The sequence below is a fragment of the Stylophora pistillata genome, chromosome 2 (genome assembly GCF_964205215.1).
Source record: "Stylophora pistillata chromosome 2, jaStyPist1.2, whole genome shotgun sequence".
In the NCBI taxonomy this organism is placed as follows: Eukaryota; Metazoa; Cnidaria; class Anthozoa; order Scleractinia; family Pocilloporidae; genus Stylophora; species Stylophora pistillata.
The window spans coordinates 24,314,023-24,336,864 of record NC_142520.1 but is presented as its reverse complement, the minus strand read 5'-3'; the positions used below and the strand labels follow the sequence as shown (position 1 = coordinate 24,336,864).

Genomic DNA, 22,842 nt, shown 5'->3' with positions numbered 1-22,842 from the left:
TACTTTTGCCAGTATAACGGACGCCAAGTTAGAGATTGGTTAAATATATTTTCCTGCGATAAACGAGAAGCGGTATTGAACATTATCCAGAAAGTATTGAGATATAATAGATGCATCATCCACGTTTTAAGTTCTCCCCTTTCGTCAATGAACCCGCATTCCACCTTCTAAAGTCCAGTCTTTGTTTACTGGGGAAGGGGTAAAGGCTCATTTTCCGACCAACGGCTGATCATCAAGCCCTCGTAAATACGAATTGTCAGTTGTAGTCATTTAACGATTTGATGTATAGGCATCCATAGGCCAACACAGCTCATCATAGCCCCACACAGGTAATCGCGATTTACCTCGTTGGCGAGCTTTCACCATGATAAAAGCGACCATTTTGTTTATTTGTGCGCTGCTGTCGCATGAAAATCATGCGTAATAAGGATGTACAATTAAATGAATATTGTAGTATTACCTAAGACTGGATAGTCGTAAGAATTAACACTCGATTCATATCGTGGAAAACTTTATTTTTATAAGACTGCAAAAGTGCAAAATCTCTTTTCCATATAAAAATTCCCGAGTACACAAAGCTCGTAAGGGATATCAGTTATTTACAAGGATATTAGCTTATTAGCGAGTGTGTATTTCGGCATGAGGTTGGTTGAAAATGTCCGAAGGAAAAGTGTCCTTACCCGCGAACTTTCGTTGAATTGGACGAAGAGGGGACGAATAGTTTGATCCCACCGGAGGTGCACGTTCACTAAGAAATTTGAGACGTGATATTACTGGTAACACTCGGTCGAGTCTGAACTTATTAATACTATATCAGTTGCGAAAAAGTTAGCTTTGGAACGATACTTTTCCCACAAGCCTGCATTTAAATAGTGGTTTAAAAAATACTTTGAAGATTTTTTCAAATCATTTGAACTACTGAAGAAAATAAACACGGTGAGAGGAAGATTTTGCTGCTTCTAGCTCTTATAGGACAAATATCTTACATAAAGTAGACAATTGCTACGATTAACTCTTTTAAAAGTAAACCTCTGTCATCAAATGTTGTCATGAGCGTAAGCACGTATCCAAAATCATGGTATAAATAATTCATCTATTCAAGTGATAAAAAAAAGTCTTCATAATCCCTTGATCTATTCCATTAGGGCTTTTAAGTTTCTTTCACACAATTTTTTCGTGTTAGTTATTCATATATTAAATAACTTTCGAGATAACATTAAACCAATTAGTCCAGTCTATAATACAATGAGCTGTCGTATTTTCGAGTCCTGGGAGTTGGGTCGTGTCTCAGAGAGTAAACATGTAGATTTGAGGTAATGGACTTCCTTTAAAATATTGAGCTGCTAAATCATCATAGAGAAAAGGCATTTCCCTAGCGTGTGAACAAGCTGCCGTTTAAGAAACCCAAGTATGTGGTGGGGCTGCGACTTCTTATCAGGGCCCTATCTATCGAGTTGTTTCGGTGATATTGCGCTAAACTTTACCCAAAGTGAGTCTTTTTAAAATGTCGGAGGAAGTCTTGTATCTGGGACATCATCTGGTTCAAGGTCACCCAAGAGACTGTCAGAAACTTTCCCTCTCAAACGACCAGTGTGCTGCAGGAAGAAAGACGAGTATTTTAGAACATTCTGAATCGAGAATTTGAATCGTGAAATTGAGTGTCGAAAGTAATCCGGGAACCTTTGTTTTTGCTTTACCTCTCTCTGTGATTGGTCCAGAAAACTCATCCTCTCAACCAATCAGACACAAAGCAAAAACCAATCGCGGTCAGCCGCGTTTTCCCGCGCTTTTGGTTGCTTGCCTGGTTTAAATATTAGTTCTCATAGGCTACTAATGATGTAAGCCTTTATTGCGAGTTGCAGTAGTGATTAGATTGATTTTAGTTTTTCGACAGTCAGATGACAACTGCTTCTATTGCCCCTTTCTGCTGTGGTTGTTTCGGATGGAAGCTTTTATTTTCTTTTAGAACAAACATTTACAGTGCCATGTTCTTTAATGGGAAGCTATTATCATTACTCATCTCGATTCTGAAGGTCGCAATGACTTGGGCAAAGAATATCGTTCACTAATACTTACAGTTTTTGGCCTTTGAATTTTGGGAGGCGGTGAATATGAACCACTCACTGGAAAATCAAGAAAAATGTGAATTAGATGCTAATCATTCGATGAAATCACAAGACATATCTTTGTAAACTATCGAGTGAAAAGTGTTGTTCCCACCTCCTCAAACATGTCAAAGAAAATATCAAGCAAACCTATTGCTAGAGTAAATATGTCTCACCAGGGTCTGGTGTGGTGGCTTGTCTCTGTGGAAAAACAACAGGGGGTGGCCAAAAACCTCCTCCAGCTACTGGCTGCACTACATTGACAGGCTTAGATGGACGGGAAGATGGAACGAACAATGGAGACGCGGCGTAAGAGTCCGGCACGTTCCGGTAAGAGGACAAGGGGCGTTTGTCTGTGCGAGATGCGGATCTCGAGCCTGTGAAGAGTCACCAGAATAAAAATTCGTCTCATGATTCTTGTGCAGTTACTAGAACGTCAGCACTGAGACTTTTTCATTTTGTCACACTTGTCCTTTTCTTTTGCCCTCGGGCTAAGTGGCTGACGTTGCCACATTACGGTGATTATCCCGTTTCCACAGTGAGAATCAACTAGGACTGAATCTATCTAAGTTATTTCCCAACCCCCCACCTTTTTTGGCCATGTCCCCTATTTGCCATAGTCTCATTGAAATCCGGATATCGAAGCGCAGAAGATTCACTCCTAGCATGATCATTTTATTCTCTGGCGGCTTCTAACCTCCTTCAAGGATACGGATAAAAATAAAATCCAGAGCAAGTGCTTCAAACCAATTTACAATTATAGTAAATTTGTATTTAAAACTGACCATTTAGTCAATTAAACTTAGAATGCGGGGACTAGCGATTCTTACGGAGAGTAATCTTGCACGTCAAAATAGCAACAATAATCGCATCACGGACTTCTTTTAAACTCGTATGTTTTTTGTGTGCATGCCATAAACCATACCTGCTCCAGAGCCTGGCCTTGATAGACCGCTGGTCAGATGTTGCTCGTATTCATAAATCTTAAAGGAAGAAAAAATAGAAATATGAAGAGCACAAAATCAACTAAAGTACAGCAGAATGTCTTTGAAATGCTATGTTATCTGAAGAAAATAAGAAAAAAAAAAAAAGTGATGAACCTATCTCTGAAGATCTTCCACACGTTCAAAAGCGTCGAGTTTCAAGTTCCGTTCATGATCCAGTTGCTGCATCATTTGTTTTAGGGCCTAAGAAAGTGAAATAAAAGTCAGAGGTAGAAAACGAGGGGAAAATTGGGAGATTGAAAAAGAGTGGGAGTGTTTCTTTATCGCATCGTTTGTTCCAGGATTCTTCCTGTGGATTGCAGCTTCTTCTCTTTTGCTCACTCGTTCTGCGTCCGGTAAAAAGAACGAAAAGAAAGGGGGGGGGGAGGGGGGAGGAGTGGGTAGGGGGAAATCCAGATTCAAAATACCTTCTTAGATTGCTCTTGCGCGAAAAGATTTCTTCGTTGATCTCTATCCAAGTTTTCTATGTAAAAAGAGAGAATCAGATGACATTCATTAAGTCTTAAAATTGAAAAGAAATCAAGAGAAATGGAGCGAAATAAAATGAAAGGATATAAATCAAAGGACATTAAAGGACAACTTACGCGTAAGAAGACGAAGCTGTAGTTCTTTCTCCTCCAGATCTGCAATCTAGAACCAGAGAGAGCATTTACAATCAATTTCCTGAACTGCTTGCATGAAAATCGTTTCGAGTCCAAATAGATGTTATGAAAAAAAGAAAAATTTTTAATAACTTTCAATCTGTGCTTGAATGGAATATCATCGCGTCAGCACGCTCATCCGCGGGAAAGTTTGAGTCTTTTAGCAACGTGAGTAGACGGAAGGTCCGCAAGGGATCTCATTATTAGTGCCAGACCCCCGGAAAACCTCATCCCGACTCGTCTCTAATCTTTCCGCGGGCAGAAAAGCGTTTACAATGAGGACCTCCTCGAAGGCTAGTGCAAGAACGAGATCAAAACTTACCATCTTTCTAATTATATTTCAAAGCTTTTATGTTAGTATTATTTTTCATAATGAAATCACTTTGTATGCTGACAAAAAAAAACCTAGATGATTAATCCACTCACTAGTTTATCGATGTTTGTAGACTTGGCCAACTCCAGTTGTCTCATACTGTGAGCTTCTTGCATCTGAGCATGCATCTTTTGTAGCTTGGTCTTTTGCTGAAAACACGAAACACCCAAACACTTCAAAATCATCCTAGTTAAAACTACGTCAAGTCAAACCAACCTAGCGTCTGCATTTCAGTCCCTTACAACATCACCCTTGTGATTCAAGAGTGATGTTGTAAGGAGAAATTAAAGGCTAGTCACTCCTGTGGGTTCAAAGGCTTCAGAATATTTGTCTGTTTTCTTCGAGACTACAATCACTTAATTAACGCAGCTAACAGTGGCCATTTAGTACTCTTCACTCTTTAGTTCCCACGGTATAATTCCTAATTCTTTCTTAGAGCTGCCACCAGCTTCGTATTTCGTAAATAAGTGAAGCGAATTTGGTGATTTACTATTATGTTTTTATTCATTATTTATTATTTATTCATTTATTGTAATCAGACATGACATGACACTTAGCATAATGACGCACTACCCACGAATAGCAGAGCTATTTGAACTATGAGAACGACTCGCAGTTGATGAGACTATTCTTGTCACATTTTTGCTTGGTTAGTGCCGAAATTAAGTAGATAAGTTACCGGTCAATACTTCTGGAACTGAAAGTGTTCATTTATAGCGGAGCTCGCAACACGCGCACAGAGTTACTCCATACTTAAAAAAATAGTAATACTGATAGCAATCGATTAAGCCGAAGTCCTTTCCTTTTCTTTGTTGGCGCTATGTGCGCGAAAACCAAAACAATAATTCAAGCAAGTTCTTGAAATGTCCTACCTCATATTGTAGCTTTTTACGCAGTTTCTGGCACTCTCGCTCCACCTCTGAAAGAGCCTGTAAAAGATGATGATGATATTGACAATCATTATGTAAATACAAGTAATAATAGGAGTCGCCTGCCAGAAGACTCAAAAAGGAAGGTCTTGTTCATCTTTAAATTCGTCTTTAGAGTTTGATCCACTTTTGACCCAGAGACTCCGTACTCACGATTAGACTGAAAACCAACAAAGGGTGAGGTTGTCTCCTGGCTGAAGATATTTATTCATTATTAATTTATTACTACCGTTGGGGACGGGAACTGATGCCAAAATCCCTCACATAAACACGCTCAAAGTTTAAAAGTTCCACGTGCCACTAAAAAGGATAGCCACCATATTTAGAGTGCTACATACGAATAAAAGGTAAAGTCTGGTTACGAGCCTAGGGGCCCATTAGGCCGATGCTTAACTCCGGTTTCTGCTACATACGAATGCTGTTTGATTTATTCAGTCACCTCTTGAATCTAAACATAATTCACTTTAAAAAAGGTCATATCTATACGTGTGATTTTAAAAGTAACTGCTGACAGTGTCACAATGGACAGAAACCCTTTTGGATTAGATTAATGACCTTTCTCAGTGCTGCTTGTTCTTGTTTAAATAGCACTTCTTTCTCTTCCGCAATCTTTTTAACTCCTAAGCACTCTCGTTTAGCTTTGTCAGCCTCATCTCGTAAACTCTCAACCTTTAAAACAAACAAAGAAACGCGTAATAAAATAAAAACTGTCAAAATCAGTCCCAAAGAGCAATTTTCAGCGAAGAGTAGAAAAACCCAAAACCAAAGTAAAGGTATTTTATGCAAGGTAACCAACACAACCAAGCTGATGGGTATGGCGAATAGCATTACGTGGGTTTTTGATTTGATGGAAGATTCATCCCCCGGCATTTTATAAACTTGAAAGTTCTCCGGTACCCCTAAAGGCAGTTTCGCGTTTTTTCAAACATCAGCTCTTTGGTCGCCTTTTTGAGCAACTATGATGACGAACATCATTGTCAACAAGTAAAAGTACAGACCACTACTAAACTACTGTCAATTTGTTGATCTTACCGAGTCGTGATACCGGATAAAGAGACGGGTCCGCTTCCAGTTGTTCATAGTCTTTATCTTTAGAAACTGGGAAAAAAACACCAGTGACAAGAACAAATTCAGTACCTTTCTACTACATAAACTGCTTCAGATTTGAAGAAAACTCGTGCATTAAAACATAGAACAGAAAAATAGATTCATGGAAATTCCTGAAAAAAGAGAACCTCTACTATCCAACATCTCCTTACCTGAATGGAGTATAAGTGCTCTACGTTTTTCTCTTATTTGTTGTAATTGACGGTTATTACATGTTAATATGTTATAAGGATCCTTTTAGATGGGAAATAAACGGGAAAAAATGAAAAAAAAGTGCAATTGTACTCACCAGTTGTCCAAGGTATTTGTTCTCTTCTTGGAATTTTCTGATTTGTTCTGATTTGGCTAAAACTTGTTTAGAAGCAGCTTCGCTTTCCTCTGTAGAGGTATAAAGACAAAATGTTACTTATGCACCTCTACTGATATATGGATGCTCCATATCAGGGATATTTAGGGTCAATACTGAGTGAGATCAGCCATAAGTATATACACGACTTTTAAGACATATCTGCTATCATTCCCCCACCTCACCCTGGAGTAAAACAAGAGACTCCTATTCTATGATACAGATGTCACTGCCACCACAAAGGTAGCACGTTACTTACATGTGTATTCTTCGATCCTAATTAATTGTTCGATCTGAGACTCGAATCCTCAACCTACCGCCAATGCACGCGGATTTTGAAGCAGCGAGTACAGGTGGGCTTCTTTTATGATATTAATTGAGTCTCGAACCTTTTAGGAGTACAATAATTAAAAGGAGCATAATAATCAAAATTGCTCAATGATGTTCGAAATATCTTGGGTAAAATCAAACAAGGACTCAGATCCACGCCTTGGAGCTTGGATTGGATATCAGGTTTGAGGAAAACGAAATTTAAGCGAAAAAGAATCTGTTGTGTTTGCGTCAGAAACAAAAAGTCTTAGAGCCAAACAAGACCTTTTAATGTTCCAGACTTCTCTCTGAGTTTTTTCATGTCTTCCACGGCTTTGCGACGCACGTCATTCAGTCCCTCATGAACATCATCGTGTAGAAATAATCTGGTAGGAGTGAAACGAGAATTATATCATATATAACGTACCAAACACAGAAGTCCGTGTTTGGAAAAGGAGAGATATAATTGTCAAAATCTTAGCTAATCGAGACGAAATTTCTTTACAACGATCAAATTTCTGATTTTCTTAGTTTTCATTTTCACGAATTAATCAATTGTAGCTGAGGGGGGCCTTTGCCACCTCCCCCCTGATTTTCGTATTTTTAGCGAGAGCTTCCCCCGTTGCCCTTCCCCTCTCCACCACCTACGAATCGGTTTGTTACGTAACGAAGGAGTGGAATCCTTCATAGGTTAGGTCACTTCGCTTGCAAAGTGAGAATTGAACAAAATGAATTCTTCCAACAGAATTGATTTCGAATGGCACAACCCAACAATAGGGCTACGACTATCTTACCTGAATTCTTCGAAACTGTTTTTCATCGAAAAGCAGTTTGAAAATAGCTCCTGAACTAGAAATGCAAAATCGCTCTTGATTCGTTCTCGGAGTTCCTTTTCCTAAAACGTATGAAGAGAGACAAATAAGTGAGACGATACTAACTATCTGAGGAAGAAAAGTGTTTTCTTACCTGATTCATCAGGGAATCTCTCATCTCTGCAATCTTCGCGCGGAGAGCAGTGATTTCTGATTAGAGAAATATAAAAAGAACAAAAATGGAACAATACTTTTGAAAATAACAAACGTGCACGAAACCATACAGGAAAAAAAAACCAACAAATTATTGGCTAAAATGCAATTTTATTTTGCGAATTTGAAAGGCAAGTTCTTTTGGCAAGCCCAAACTGCTCCTTGTCCACGTATTTCCAGATACACTGCCGTCTGAAGGGTGTCATAACTTACGAATATAATAATTTATGATACGAAGTTTAGACTGTATTTCTTCATCCTCACATCGGAGGCCTCGACTCCAAGAATCGGAGTGTTTCAAAAGTCCGGCAAAGTTCCGAGGATACTACTTGTTTCCCGAGGATACATACCAAGCAGTTGTTCATGGCTTCGATCTGCTAACTGACAGTGAACATCTACGATGGTAGCAGAACTGTTAGCTTCTATTGTGTCTTGATGCTGCTTAATCTCCTGCACCGAGTGAAACGAAATTCATATTATTCAAAGACATTTCCCCTAATATACTACTTGGTAAGAGACCATATGTCTTATCACCGCAGTCCACTAGTCTCATTAATTTTGAGCTGGCACCTCATTTACAAGTTAAATTGGAACTTACAGAACGATTTTCATTTGTCTTCTTAAGAGTGCAGGGCGAAGAAAAAAATCTGAGTTGCCATGAGTAATCGAATCGCAGACCTTCAGATTCCAGATAGCGCGCTACGATGCTCTTGCAAATGGAACTTGTTGGTTAGACGCTAATTGTGCTGCCTTGCAAAATTGAAGTCAATATCTGTTGGGGCACATGAATGCTTTTTTGATATTTAAGGGTTACTTGTCGATAGGTCTACCCAAGAAGAATTAAACAGAAATAAATGAAGTCGTGACGTCAAAGCATAATTGCTATGGTACACATCATCGATTCTTTTTGGAAATCTTCGCGCCAGATGTATTGATTCTGATCACTTCTCTGTGGGTTGAACTATCTTTAATGTAAAAAATTCTTCTTTTGAAATCATAAACTAGATAAGCAACTGGTAAAGCGAATGGAAACTCATTGCCATCATACCTGCTCTTTCATGTACAGTAACTGGTGCTGGTGACGGAGGAGGTTCTCATAATACATGGCGTAGCTGGAATAAGCAAAACGGAAAGTTAGTCCGAACAGATATACCAACGATTGTTAATTGCTATTACATTAAACAATGCACTTTCCAATAAGTGTCCCGTAAAACCGAATGCAAGCCAATCACAACGTCTTTCTTACAAGACAAAACAACAACGCAAAGAGAACCCATGCATATCCAGGTCAGGAAAACGAGAGTGACGCACAAAAAAGTCACCATTGGTTTCAGTTTCTTGACCACTCACAGAGCGAAGTGAAGAACAAACAATGTCTCTTTGGAGTAGTTTTGACACTCAACTAAAGAGTGCACTCATTACAACTTTTTCGAGTAATGAAGTTTCTTTGCAGAATACTCAGTGCCAGGAATTGACTGTATCGCTAAAAAAATCTGCACAATTCAGAAACCTATGAGCAACTACGCCGTTACCTCAGCGACGACTACACTGAAAAAGTTTCCTTAAATTTTGGCGAACTATCTTAAAATAAGAGATTTAGGTCTTCAACAAAGTTATTATCCTACCTATTTGGAAATTTTTCATTTTTATTTCGCAAACCTATCTCTGAAATTTTACTGTTAACGTTTCATCTATCACACTGCCAAATTTTCTACTCCTGTCTTTCTACATTATAAAGTACATGATATAAAACTGACAACTACCGAACTCCAATCTAAAATTACTCCCTTCTAACCTGTACTGTACATGAACAAACTTTCCAAATCTACTTGTTTTCTGTCTGATTTACCACAGCTAATCAGATCTTTCAAACAGTTGATTACAGTCTACGTCTTCCTGTTTAAAGAGCATGAGAACAAACAAAATGAACATCGCATCATAGAGGCCTCTTCCAGGTAAATAAAGGGGCATGTCACTTGCTTTAGCTAGGAGACTGGACTCGAATTTTGAATGTAGCAGAGTCAAATCCTCCATTTTGTCATCGGTTTTGCTGTAAGCGTATAATGTTACCTCTCGAAACAGTTCCTTTCTCTCAGCATTGTCTCAGACGCTAGCTTTAATAGGCACTTGTCCAAATGATCCTTAACAGCAAGGAACATGAACAAAGAGATAATAAGCAAGTATTAGACAAAATCCGAAAGAAGCGTTTAGAAAATTGACTTAATCGAATTAAAAAAATAAATACAGAAATAAAGAAACCAAGTGACTCAACTCATAAAAACATGTTGTAGAATCAATGAATTTGAATATAGGAAAATCATATATGCGTACTGCGGTTTTAAGATATGTACGGAAGCGATTCTCGCAGTAGTGAATGGGTTTAATAAGAACCAACCTAATGACCAACACCCAGTTGGCTTGTTAGCTCAGTTGGTAGAGCACTGCACCGGTATCGCAGAGATCATGGGTTCAAAGCCCATACGGGACTGAATTTTTTATTTTCACCACTTTCAAAAATGTGTTGTAGTCTTCAAAGAAACGAAGCGAGTTTGAAAAGGGTAAGCATGAGAAAACGTGCGGGAGGATACAATTTTACATAGCACCATCAGAACCACAATTACCCAGAAGCAGTTTCCCTCTCTCCGAGAGAAGGGACAAAACTATGAGATTACAGTGGGAAAGAAAGTGGAGGGAAACTAACCCTACATCGGTTTACTTCTAACAGTGACTAGCAACTAATTTCTGCCCACAAAGTCACCCCTGAATCAAACATGAAGACCACAAGAATAAACGCCGGAACTGGTCACCAACAGAAGAAGCGCTTGATAATTAAACAAATTTTTTTTGTCAGTACCTCAGGAAATGTATGAATACTGATGTTAAGAGTGTAAAGGGTTTTAAAATATCCTTATAGAGAGGTCCTCTCATAGTAAGGTAGAGGTAGGAAGTCCAGCACTCTCTTATCAATACCATAAATACGCCAACACCTCTCCTAATGAATTATAAGTGACTAAGTAAAGTCTGTTTACGAGCCTAGTGGCCCATTAGGCCGGTGCTTAACTCCGGTTTCTGTAGCATGAAGCGACTAGGAGTATTTCTACTCCCCCCTGGATGGGATGCCAGTCCATCGCAGGGTTACCCCCAGCATTAAATTGCCGGTACCCATTTATACACCTGGGTGAAGAGAGGCACTGTGAGAGTAAAGTGTCTTGCCTAAGAGCACAACACAATGTCTCGTCCGGGACATTGACTAGACACTCAAAAAACAAAAAAAAAGAAAACTTCATACCCTTGTAAAGGAAACATTGTCGTCCTTCTCCGTATTCTCGGACATTAGATCCTGGATGAAATTCTCCACCAGATGAGGCTTAGCGATGGTGCAGTTTTCTTTCATGACCTGTCACATGATATAACAGATAAATTTGGCAATAAGCCACCATTTGGTGCACTTTCTCGTCAGCTTTACCGTTTTCCTAACATATTATGAAGTTCAAGAAAACCACGACTGCAACGGCAAAGAGAACACCACTAAACAAGAGGTTTAATGAGCAGAACAATGGCTGTGCACGTGCGTTATAAATCTTTGTAAATTTCTTCGCGTCCTCTGCAAAACAACAAAGTGAAATGTCCAAACTTTGCGTTGTCTAGAGAACGTGAACAACGACGGCTAATATTTTAGATTTCTATTTCTAAATTAACGTTGTGTTCCATATTCAGTTTGGAGATAGCTTTGACAGTGAAAAGCCGAATGACTTTAGAGTACTGCGAGATTCGTTAAAAAAAAATTATAAGTTCATTTTTTAACCGAAGTTGTCTATGGCGTCGCCGTCGTCGTTTCTTAGGCTCCCTGCTGACAACATTAAGCACAACCAAACCAGTAACAGCTAAAAAAGGAGCGTGAAATATATTCTTACCCAAGACTAGTGGTAAAGACAGGGAATTTTTTTCTTACCGGTGTCTTCCACAGATCAGTGGGCAGTGTTGCATCATCTCTTCCTCTCTCAGACACGACCAGCGTGTGCTCACGGGAAATCCTCCTAATAACGTCATAGATCATGGTGCACTCTAAGTTCTCCAGTAATCGAATGAGCTGCAAAAGAGAAAGAAAAAATCCTTCTTGGAACCCAATAATTGCGGCGAACGGTCTACCATTGTTCTTTTCGATACCCTAACAAGAAATTTTCGGCATACATATTTCACTCTGCAGGTTTGAGGCACTCTGAATCGATTCCGGCAAAAAATCAGGACAGACCTGTTTGACTTTCAGCTCCATCTCTGTTGCTCCAGGAGGAGAGGATAGGGGTTCATCGTCGTTCACCAGCGCACCTAGGGCGGCGTACTCTTGGCCCTATGGAAGGTTGAGGTAACAAATTAATACAAAGAAAGACAAAAACTGCACTCACTTGTGTTAATATACAATAATACTTTCCTTCTTTCGTTGGGGCTAATACTTGTAATTGAGAATTATTTTTTTTTTAATCATACCTGGCCCATTCTAACAGCAACTTGTTGGTAAACTGGCTGCAGGATTTCGATCTTGTACACTTTGCTGAAAGAAAACGATAAATCAAATTTGGTTGGTAACATGGCTGAGCAACACCAAATACAACATTTTTCAAGTTTACTGCCGTTGTACCGGCTCAGCATAGCAGTTAAACATGAAATTATACGTGGAAGCCCATTTTTCAACTGAACGACCAAAACGCACTGAGACCAGCTAATGTGAAACACGTTGTTAATGAAGGGAATCATCCATGGTATAGATGGCTTACCACATGGTTCTGTAGAGCCTAGAAGTTGATATTTCGTTGACTCCAAGCTTTCTACATCCCCAGTCAGTTTTAAGAAGTTCCAAACGGGAACACACCAACAGAAAGAAATTTATCAGTTTGACAGCCGCTTGCGGATTGGTACTAAACGATACCGCTCCCTTGGGGATGTCTCCGTAGGGACCAGTTTCCACAGGAACAGAGGTTTCACCTCCTTCATCTTCATTGCTGTCCCGCTTGTCGCCATGACGGCTCGGAGGTCTTCGGGAAGTGCTCGTGCTCGGTCGGGAACGCTGCCCTGTGGAACCGGAGGCTGCCGAGTCGTCTGGTTGTTGTGAAAATAATTCGGGAAGGCCGTTTTGGAGGACATCTTCCAGAAGTAGGGATACCCCAAGGATTTCACCATTCACGACATGTCTGCGTCACAGAACACCCATTATTAATATACCATTATTCTTACAGCCAAATAGCGACTGTATTTTTAATGATCTTAGTGAATTTGGAAGAGGTAACGTTCCATAACCAGGGCTCGACACTAATAGTACCCAACTAGCCACAGACTAGTAGAAATTCGGTTTTGGTCGGTGGTTTTCGAGTTTCACCGGCCAGTTTGGCTTGTAAACAAACTGAAATTGTTGGCACATCTAAATTGTCTCTAGTCACTTGGCTAGTAAGTTGAAAAGTTAGTGTTGAGCCCTGAGCAAAGAGGAAGATAATGGGTTTCTTGAGCTCTTTATATCACGGGAACAAAGCTCTGCATCACTTTCGAATATTCATGATTTACTAATAAAATGGGCGATTTAGATAAAATTAATATAACGAGGCATAGAACATGGTATTTTGGGAAATTCTTATTCACAATTTCTTTTATTTAGGGCTAGCAGCTTCAAACTGCTGACGCAAAAGAAATTCATCGAAAAAATTATGACCAAAAATCCTAAAAGGATGACTTCCAGGAATTACTGAAACAGTTCTTTCCAAAAATACTACATTTTATAGGAAATAAAGCATGAACTCCCAGAGAATCGGCATTTACAACTTACAACTGATAACTAACCTATCCACATCACGCAATCCAGCCAAACACAACTGCATGTTCTCCCCTATGAGATCCCACTGCCAGTACATCATTGGAAAAGGACCGTACCTGAAATAAAATGTCTTACAATTTGATACTGGACGGATGGCTCTGCTTGACTTTCAACTCTCAATATCATTCTGGTATTGCATCGGTATTTGATCATAACAGCCAACCTCGCCAAAAACAAACGGGGTAAGTTTCTAGAGAAATTGTGGTGTTGCATCGGTGGGGGTATTACAAGATAATTTTGTTTTATCAACCGAGTTGATAATGTAAACTAGCCACCGTAAAATATTTTTAAAGCTCACTCTCCGAGCGTGTGCCCTTTGTCAGAACATTCTACGGTTAATCGGAAGGTCCCGGTTCGATCCTTGTCGCGAACTCTATCTTCCACGTCCGTAACAAAGGTATTTTTTTTTAATGTGAAAAGTAAACTGTATGTATATTTGACAACAAATTTGAGAGTAAGATGTGTCTGATACGCAACGATTTTAATCAACAGTTGAAACATGTGGACGCCAGGATGGTATTTCTCTTAGAATCTATCCCATATTTCCTAGCGAACATTACAATAAACACCTTAACTTCGTTTCCATTTTTTCTTCCCGAGTCCTAAGATTTGTTTATTTGTATCAAGGCGTGGTAAATAATCCTGCATCTTTCATTGAGCCGCAAAGATTAAATTAAAGAATTAGGCTCCTCAAGCAGCAAATATCCATTCTTTTCAATCCTTTTCCGAGAGAATCTCAACAAAGTGATTTTTAAAACTATAAACTTTTGTGCAATGCATCTCTTACCTTTCTAGGAAGGTTCTCCAAGGATAAAGACTTCTCGCCATAGGTTCTTTTGCTTCAAAGGGCTCAGGCAAAGAGATCTGAGCATTATAGATACAAGGTCTATGGGAAAAAAAGGGCAGAGTAAAAAATATAGTCGATCTTCAGCACAAGAAATTTTGTAGTGGGTGGTGCTATAAGGATAACGACAGAGGGAGGCCCATTCTCTTCACCAATTAGGAAGTCACCATAGTAACTGGGCCATAACGTACCTCCAGTCTCCTCTCAACTCAACACACCAACAAACCAGTATGTGAAATGGATAATTTCCCAAAAATTAGGCGAGTAGGAGGGAAAAAAAGGAAACCGAGGGAAAGCACGTGGCAAAGCCTCTGCAAAGCATCCCCGGCCCCTTACATCTTAGTGGTGAAACCGCTGTCCGGCTCGGTTTTAAGGTGGCCTCCATTTGATTTAGCCTCATTTTTTTCTTTAGTTTTAAACCTCAAATCAATATCGGTTTGAGGAGAAAGATGAATATTACATCAAACCTGGGGAGATTACTGAGGTTCTGAAGAGCAAATTCCATGTTATCCGTTATGCTCTGAGAGGCAAAGAAAGGGAAAATCATGATGTTAGCGTAGTTTTAAGTTATTTGAAGTCAAACAAACACTGTCTAAAGTCACATGGAGTGCTCATTTCGATTAAATGTCAAAAACACACTGATACAAAATAAACAAACAAACCGAAAATTCAAATCCAACCTTTTGGCAACGGTGTATCGGACCAAGGAAAACTATGACAAGAACAACCTCGTTCCCAGGGCTTTTCCCTTTTTAAATATTCAAAAAGGGAAAAGCCCCGGGAACGAGGTTGTGACAAGAAGACAATAGGAACTCAAATAGATTTCACGTTAAGGGCTTTGTGAGAGACTGGAAAGAGTTCAACAACCATCCGATCATCTTCCGATAGTAAACAAACACACAACTAGAAACTTAGGGAAAGCCAGGGCAATATTGCAAGCCATCTACCAAGTTATTGGTTCACCAAAAGGTCATTGAGCAATTCTCAACCTGAGTCGAAAGTAATCCGGTGATATATCATTTGTTTTATCGCGCTGTGTGATTGGTCCAAAAACCGCGCGTCCCTATCTCAGCCAATCAGATGCAAGACACACCAATCGTGAATTTTTCCACCCGCGGTATACAGCCCTCGAGGCTGGCTTCGTACACATGCATTTACTTCGAGTTTTACTTGGCTCCTCGCGATGCGAACATGTGGAAATGTTCTGATCACGCCTTGAGAATGCTTTGGTTCTTCGCTTCTCTAAATCCTCTTTTGTTTTTTTTTGCAGATATGCTAACCGCTAACCTTGTAAGCAGCTTCGTTCCCAGTAGATAGGAAAGTGTCACGCACTGAATGGCTGATGGAAATATCGAACTCCAAGAACATATTATCTCGCCGCTTGGCAAGGAAGTCTGCAACCTGCAACAAAGAGAAGTATAATAGTTGGGCTTCCATAAACAGGCGATGAAAAATGTTGTAAGAAGAAACTCTGAGTTTGCTGACCCGTTCCTTCAATGTAAGTCTTCACTCTCAAAAGCCATGCTTGATAAGTTCTTTCTGGTTTCAATATCAGCACAGGGAAAAGCAAGCACGTGAAGAGACACAAAGCTCTAAAATTGACACTACATTCCGAGGACTGAAAATGTACGAAATACATGGCACACAGTAAGGAGAAGTATCGCATCTAGTCCGCGTACCTCTTGAGGATCGTGCGGGTTTTCCAGATGGTTTATTTGTTTCTGTATTTCGCGTAACTCAGCACCTGAAGCAACAAGTGAAGAGATAAATATGTAGTAGGATATTTTCAAATACGAAGGGTTAAAAGTGGTAAATCTCTTCAACTAGCACAGTATGAAAAACAGAACTTTATTGGGTCGTCAGTCTTCACCATAAGCGTGGGCGAAATAAGAAATAAATACGTATGATGCACGATCCTCGCAGTAGAGAGCGCTATTTATGCAATAGCGAAAATCAGACCTGAAAAAAATCAGGCCTGTACGGGATTCGAACTACTGACCTCTGCGATACTAGTGCAGCGCTCTACCAATTGAGCTAACAAGCCAACTGGGAGCAGGCCGTTAAGTTGATTTGTAATAAACCTGTGATGATCCCAGTTGGTTTGTTAGCTCAATTGGTAGAGCGCTGCACTAGTATCGCAGAGGTCAGTGGTTCGAATCCCGTACAGGCCTGATTTTTTCAGGTCTGATTTTCGCTATTGCATAAATAGCGCTCTCTACTGCGAGGATCGTGCATCATACGTATCTATAACCGCAGTTCAAAATATATGAACTTCATATATTCATCGTATAAGAAAAAAAGAACGCGGTAAACGCAGTAGGTAACAGAATTTTCGTCCCCGCAATCTCATAGGAAGAAAAACAAACATGAAACAACAATAGCAACACCAAACACCTTCCATTATCTCGAAGACTTCGTTACATCAAGGGAGCACGGTAGAATTCATTTTCCCTTGATTTCGGGCGTCTTTCCCGTATTTCGAGTCGCCATGTTGCTTTTCCGCTTTTATTCGCTGACCGCTACTCTCGCCGCTACGCGGTTCATCTCGCCTCTTCGGGGCTCATTCGTATTAACCTCGGAAAGTCGCCGCTTCGCGGCTCAACATAGCGGTCAGCAGATAAAAGCAGAAAAACAACATGGTGACTCGAAATATGGGAAAGACGCACGAAATCAAGGGAAAACAAATTCTGCAGTGCTCCCTTGGTTACATAGGGATTCATGAGAGCTTAGCTTGCTGCAATGCAGTGCCCAGGTACTGTAGATGGCACATCCCTCGTCAATAAACTAATAACACAGATTTATGACTAGAACACAAAGCGCGTGAAAATGCAAGAGACCCCTTGAAGTCGCCACTGGGTCTAGTTTTGCATCCGAATGAGGTAAGAGCTCTTTAAAAGTTAACGCCTTCCTCTACACTGTATACTCACCGATGCCCTCGGTGCCTCCCCAGTCAGCGGTCACCCCTGAAAATTCTAGCTTCTGGGATCCAAGTCGGGCATGCGAGCTACCGAGGCGGGCATGCGCACAAAGATACTGACAAATGTCGTGAAGCGATGAAATCAATTGCTGATTACAAGAATAAAAAGGTACCGCATCACAATAAAATTTAAGTAGATCAACAAGAGATCTAAATATGGGAATAAAAGACTCGGAAGAGAAAGGTAAAGTTAGTTAGTTGGTGAAAAAAAAAACAAGATCATGACAGGGACAACCCACCAGCATCACTTTTAGAGCTGCATTTCTTTCACCTCCTTTCATCTTAGAAAACATCCTTGTTACCTGAAAATTAAAATCGTGCACTTGATTTTAGAGCTTTTCGATCGAGTGTAGTTAAACCAAACCCAAGGTTATCCCAACAACCAATAAGAAGAAAAATTAAATACCCTTGGGAACCAAAGAGAACTAAAATGAACCCAAGCCAACCATCCAAAGCGCGGGAAAAGGTGGGTGAGCAAGTCGCGACCAATCAGAAGAAAGATAAAATACTCTTGAGAATCAAAGAGAACTGAAAGTGAAACTAAGCTAACCGCCTAAAGCGCGAGGAAATGCGGTGACCAAGTCGTGATTGGTTTTGGTTTTACATGCTTGGTCGAGAGAGTGGTGCGAGATTTTTGGAACAATCACAGAGTAAAGTAAAGGAAAAGCAATGATTCCCGGATCACTTTCGTCGACACACATTTGAAAAAGGCATGGTGAGACAGGCGTTGAGCTCAGTAAAGACCAGTATGGCCCTCGATATTCCAAGAGGTGTTAAGTTATCATTTTTTAATGCTTTTAAATTGAGTATCATATTTCAGTTTTTAAATATTTTCCCTTTACCTCGGTGTAATGAGGAATAAACCAGAGGTTTAATAGACTTTTGCCATCGGACGACAGCAACCTTCGAGGCCTGGGTCTGAATTGCCTGAGATTAAAAAAAGGCGTATGATGTGAACGTACAAAATAAATCTTCAAATAACTATGAATAAACTCGGCGACATCCACCTATTCCAAGTTGGCCTGTTCGAGCATTTCAGAGGGAAAGAGGAGCGCGAAAGGGCACTTAAAGCTGTGCATAAGATATCGTAAAAGATAAAAACTAAAACAAAGTTACAAAGTAAAAATAAGGTGTCATGTATAGCGTACTTGGGATCAGAAACCAAGTTATCATCTTCTTCCGACTTCTTCTCATCCTCCTCACCAATAACAAAATGAGCATCTCTGAGAAAAAAATAAAACAAACAAAACAAAGAAAACAAAGACAACGAATGTAAGAAAGCCGTCACGAAGCCAAGAAGTCAAGGTTTGATATGTTCGGTTAAGTACACGAAGTTGAGGCTTCGTGTGAACTTTTCCAGTACACGACGCGGCCGTGCTGTATCCGGTGGTCCCGGATTAAAGCCCTCCTTCTTGCTGCTCCAAGCGTTTGTTTTCGGTTGCCCAAAGTTCAACTCTTTGGTTTTACTTTAAACAAAGCCAACTGGTTAGCCAGCCCCCTACCAAATGGGACTTTCAACCAAGTTATGCCAATGTGATTGATTATTTTTAGTTCCTATGGTTCAGACTGGGTAAACAGTGCTTGTTTCACTCTTGTAGAGGCGTATTCGGAAAAGTTACGACATGGACTTCAGAGACTTTATTTGAAAACTATAGGGTTTGTTAAGTTTCTTTTCTTGTCTTAAATTTCAAATCATTACTTCGGGTACAATACAGAGAAAAAATCAATTTTAATATAAGTACCTCGTGGTCGGAAAGTCCGCCATTAGATTTAATAGACTTGCAGAATAAGCGATTATCTACAGAATACAGGAGAAGCATTAAAGAAAATCAAAAGATAGTAAGACTAGTACTAGAGAATGAACTTATTTCACTCTTTAAGGTTAAAATAAAAGTCTTTGTTATAACTATCATCAGTGTTGAGTGACATTCAAAGACACCTATGAACCATGCACAGCCAGTTCGCACCCGCAGTGTCTATTTTGATGAGCTGATGAGCTGATGAGTCTCCCACAATTACGGCGATTTACATAGTTTACGTGAACAATTTGAGAGGGGTCGACCATTTAACTTTTGAGGGGGGGATGGGTGATTTTTGGTCATAAAGAAATGTTTTGTTTAGCTATCTGCTGTGCAGGATATTTTTTTCCGTTCTAAATGCTCTTTTTTTCTGTTTCGTTTGGGCTGCATGCAATTTTTTCTTCCAACAAGCGCTTGCAAGAAATTTGTTTTCAAAATTACCCACCCCCCCCCCCTCAAGAGTTAAATGGTCGGCCCCTACTGTGATCTTCTCTGCCCATTTCACCCCAATGTTAACTTTTTACAAAAAAAAAAGTAACTTCTGGAAATTTGAGGTTTCTGCTAATGGCATCACCATCTTCAACGTGGCGGCAACCACAAAATATCAACTTCGGTAAGATAGGAAGATAAAAAACGAAAAAGTATTTAAAAGAGTACAGGAAATGGAGAATATCAAAACTCATAACGGCCAAGCATCGTCAAGATGGTCGTCCACAAACGCTGACGTCGGCCATAACCTGGCACACCCAGGGGGGGCATGTATGCGGCATAGGGAACTTTGCAGGATAAAATAATTACCTGAGACTGCAAGGAATACTGCGACACTCTTTTGTGAAGGTTTTCACAGAAATCCCTGACTAGTTTTCTAAAGTGAAGAAAAACAGGGATAAAAAAAAAACTAATCTAGAAATAAATCTAATGAATGAAGAGGGTAAGTTTCTAATTAAATAAAGTATGGTGCTGCGTCAGTGGGGAAGTATGACAAGATACTTTGGTTTCATCAACTCATGATTAGTTGATGATGAAATCTGGCCACCGTGAAGAGTTTTAAAAGCTCACGTTCCAGGCGTTTACCCTTCGTCAGAGGCTATAAGTTCGCGGCAATTCAATGTCAAAACATTCTACGGGTAATCGGAAGGTTTCCTTTCGATCTTTATGGCAAACTCCATGTTTCACGTTCGTGACAAATAGATTGACAAATTATTAACTGAGTTGATATGAACTGACTACCGTTCGTAGAGAGAGATCCAAAGCTGACGATTCCAGCACTCGCCCATCGTCTGCGATTAATGCTTTCAGTTTCTGGACAAAAGTCACCGCCAAACTGTTTTTCTGATTTTTTCCCACAAATTTCTTTGTAAAACTAAGTGATTGAAATCACCTTTTCAGCTTGATGACCTCATCAATGTTCTTCATGGCAGTTCCCAGTTGTTCCTTTTTGTGGATATAGTCATTCAGCATTCTGTCTCTCAAAAACGTCTGGAACAACAAAACGCTGTGTTATTCTTTGCCGGGAAACTGTTCGGGAAATTTTTTCGGGAATGCCTCCGTACAGGGCTCGACACTAACTTTTCAACTTAATAGCCAAGTGGCTAGTGACATCTTAGATGTTACGACAATTTCAGTTTGTTTAATAGCCAAACTGGCTAGAGGAAATCGAAAACCACTTGCCAAAACTGAATTTCTACTAGTCTGTGGCTATTTAGCTACCGTTAGTGTTACCCCGTCGGTGGCAGAAGTTTAGTTTCCCGAAGTCAAAATCTTAACACAACCGTTTCGTTTTATTCTCTCACACCTACTCTGTATTAAAAAAAAAAAAAAAGGAAAAAAAAAAAAAAAAAAAACACTCAAAGCGACTTGCATCACTACACTCCCGTGTAGTGTCAATAAACTCAACTATAGTTCGGGCCCAGTCTCAGACATTTCATATTTGACAGATTACAAAAATATAGGAAAGATTTCCAGTTCATAAACGAAAGACGAGCGAGGAAAAAGCAATATGGGGTTGCAATTTAATGTGTTTTTGGCAGAATCAAACATTGTGCAGGAAAAAAAAAACACAACATGATTTAACGAACCTCTATATGACGAAGTCCTCGGTATAACGAACGATACAGCTTCAGCCCTGCTAAAGTTACGGTTAAATGTATGCCACAAAACCTCGATATAACAAACCCTCGATATAACGAACCAATTTCCCCAGTCCCTTGGCACTTCGTTAAATCGAGTTTCCATTGTATTAGTAAAGAAATTTTCCTATTTTGCGACGCACCTTCTCCAACTGTACCGATACAAAAACCTCCTGAAGTTTACGCTCAAACTCTCGGTCCAGTCTCTTGGTGGAGAATGATGGAAGATGAGCAGACGTTACCTCGCCTGAACTTGGCCGACTAGCAAAGGAAGTGTCATGCGAGGAGCCTAGGGACAATCCAGCACTGAAAGCGAATCAAATGTTGAGGGAGTCAGGTTATCGCTTGGAAGGACAAATGTTGTTTTGGTTCAGGTTTTGCTTACTTCTTTCGTGTAAGTACATTTGAAGCGACATTTCAGTCACTATATTTTACCCTGTAGAACCGATTACAAAATGGCTAAGAAATTAAAGTCCTCAAAAATACTGATTAAAATAAAAAAAAAAACAGTTTTGGTGATTCAAATAACTTGCTTGATGCGAGATGTTACCAGATAATTTGGCTTTATCAACTGAGTTGATAATGTGAACTGACTACCGTAAGTAGAGAGATCCAAAGCTGACGATCTGAGCATTTGCATTTGAATCCTGTTTAAAAAGAAATATTTGCATATATGTAAACGCTCCTGTCCTGAAGCCGCGAGTTAAGCTCTTTGTCCTTCGCCTTTGTTTTGCCTGCGAGAGCTAATTCAATTGCTTCCTCGAAACTGCGGATCTAGATCCTCGAAAGGTCCTTCGAGCGTCTCTATCCTCGATTCGCGATAGTTTCGAGAATTGACTCGACACAGTCAACTTATCAAAGTAATATGCACCAGAGTCTTATCTCCGAAGTTTAAAAGATAAAAATCTGCGATGATCTTTCTGCCCAAATTGTTAACTACTTTCTCTGGCTCTTAAATTTCCCCTGGGGTTTGCAACGTTAAACAAAGCACTTCTATGACATTTTTCATCTCGCAGCTTTATTCATGACTACAATTCAGGACGAATACCTTCTCTCGGTTTCTGCTTCCTTCGCTTTTGCAGCTTTGATGATTTTAGAACAACCGTCGAGTTGAAGAATGGATGCAATAATAAGATTCTTGTGAACAACCTATAGGCAAAGCAATTAGTAAAATACTAGAGGTGTTCAAAGTAATTATATTATAATCAAATCATGTAACAAAACGATTAATCTAGAAATCACACGGTAAACAATAATAATAATAATAGTAGTAACAACAATAACAATAATAATTTATTGAGCATACTTTATAGACATTCAACAAGTATGCATGGAAGTGGAGATATCCATTCAACGCTTGCACCGAAAGGGAGATAACTTGAAAAAAATAATCA

General features: G+C 39.7%; 1 pseudogene across 1 annotated transcript in view; it reads right to left on the bottom strand.

Moving 5' to 3' along the window:
- Window positions 1–494: 494 nt before the first annotated feature.
- The window catches only part of LOC148737953 (coiled-coil domain-containing protein 162-like), a 30,955-nt pseudogene continuing 8,607 nt past the window's right edge, over window positions 495–22,842 (bottom strand). Inside the window, exons 15-51 of the transcript XR_015996795.1 lie at window positions 22,497–22,597; window positions 21,592–21,754; window positions 20,701–20,798; window positions 20,118–20,184; window positions 19,263–19,318; window positions 18,669–18,743; window positions 18,363–18,447; window positions 17,760–17,822; window positions 17,471–17,609; window positions 16,223–16,287; window positions 15,831–15,944; window positions 15,011–15,063; window positions 14,487–14,585; window positions 13,666–13,755; window positions 12,612–13,025; window positions 12,325–12,388; window positions 12,092–12,187; window positions 11,792–11,929; window positions 11,129–11,236; window positions 9,910–9,980; window positions 8,888–8,951; window positions 8,190–8,289; window positions 7,781–7,836; window positions 7,609–7,709; window positions 7,100–7,200; window positions 6,449–6,537; window positions 6,085–6,150; window positions 5,608–5,721; window positions 4,996–5,052; window positions 4,177–4,272; window positions 3,694–3,739; window positions 3,517–3,572; window positions 3,206–3,292; window positions 3,031–3,088; window positions 2,282–2,482; window positions 2,077–2,123; window positions 495–1,595 (exon numbers count right to left, since the gene is read on the bottom strand). The product of XR_015996795.1 is annotated as a coiled-coil domain-containing protein 162-like (transcript). The remainder of the gene's footprint in view (window positions 1,596–2,076; window positions 2,124–2,281; window positions 2,483–3,030; window positions 3,089–3,205; window positions 3,293–3,516; window positions 3,573–3,693; window positions 3,740–4,176; window positions 4,273–4,995; window positions 5,053–5,607; window positions 5,722–6,084; window positions 6,151–6,448; window positions 6,538–7,099; window positions 7,201–7,608; window positions 7,710–7,780; window positions 7,837–8,189; window positions 8,290–8,887; window positions 8,952–9,909; window positions 9,981–11,128; window positions 11,237–11,791; window positions 11,930–12,091; window positions 12,188–12,324; window positions 12,389–12,611; window positions 13,026–13,665; window positions 13,756–14,486; window positions 14,586–15,010; window positions 15,064–15,830; window positions 15,945–16,222; window positions 16,288–17,470; window positions 17,610–17,759; window positions 17,823–18,362; window positions 18,448–18,668; window positions 18,744–19,262; window positions 19,319–20,117; window positions 20,185–20,700; window positions 20,799–21,591; window positions 21,755–22,496; window positions 22,598–22,842) is intronic.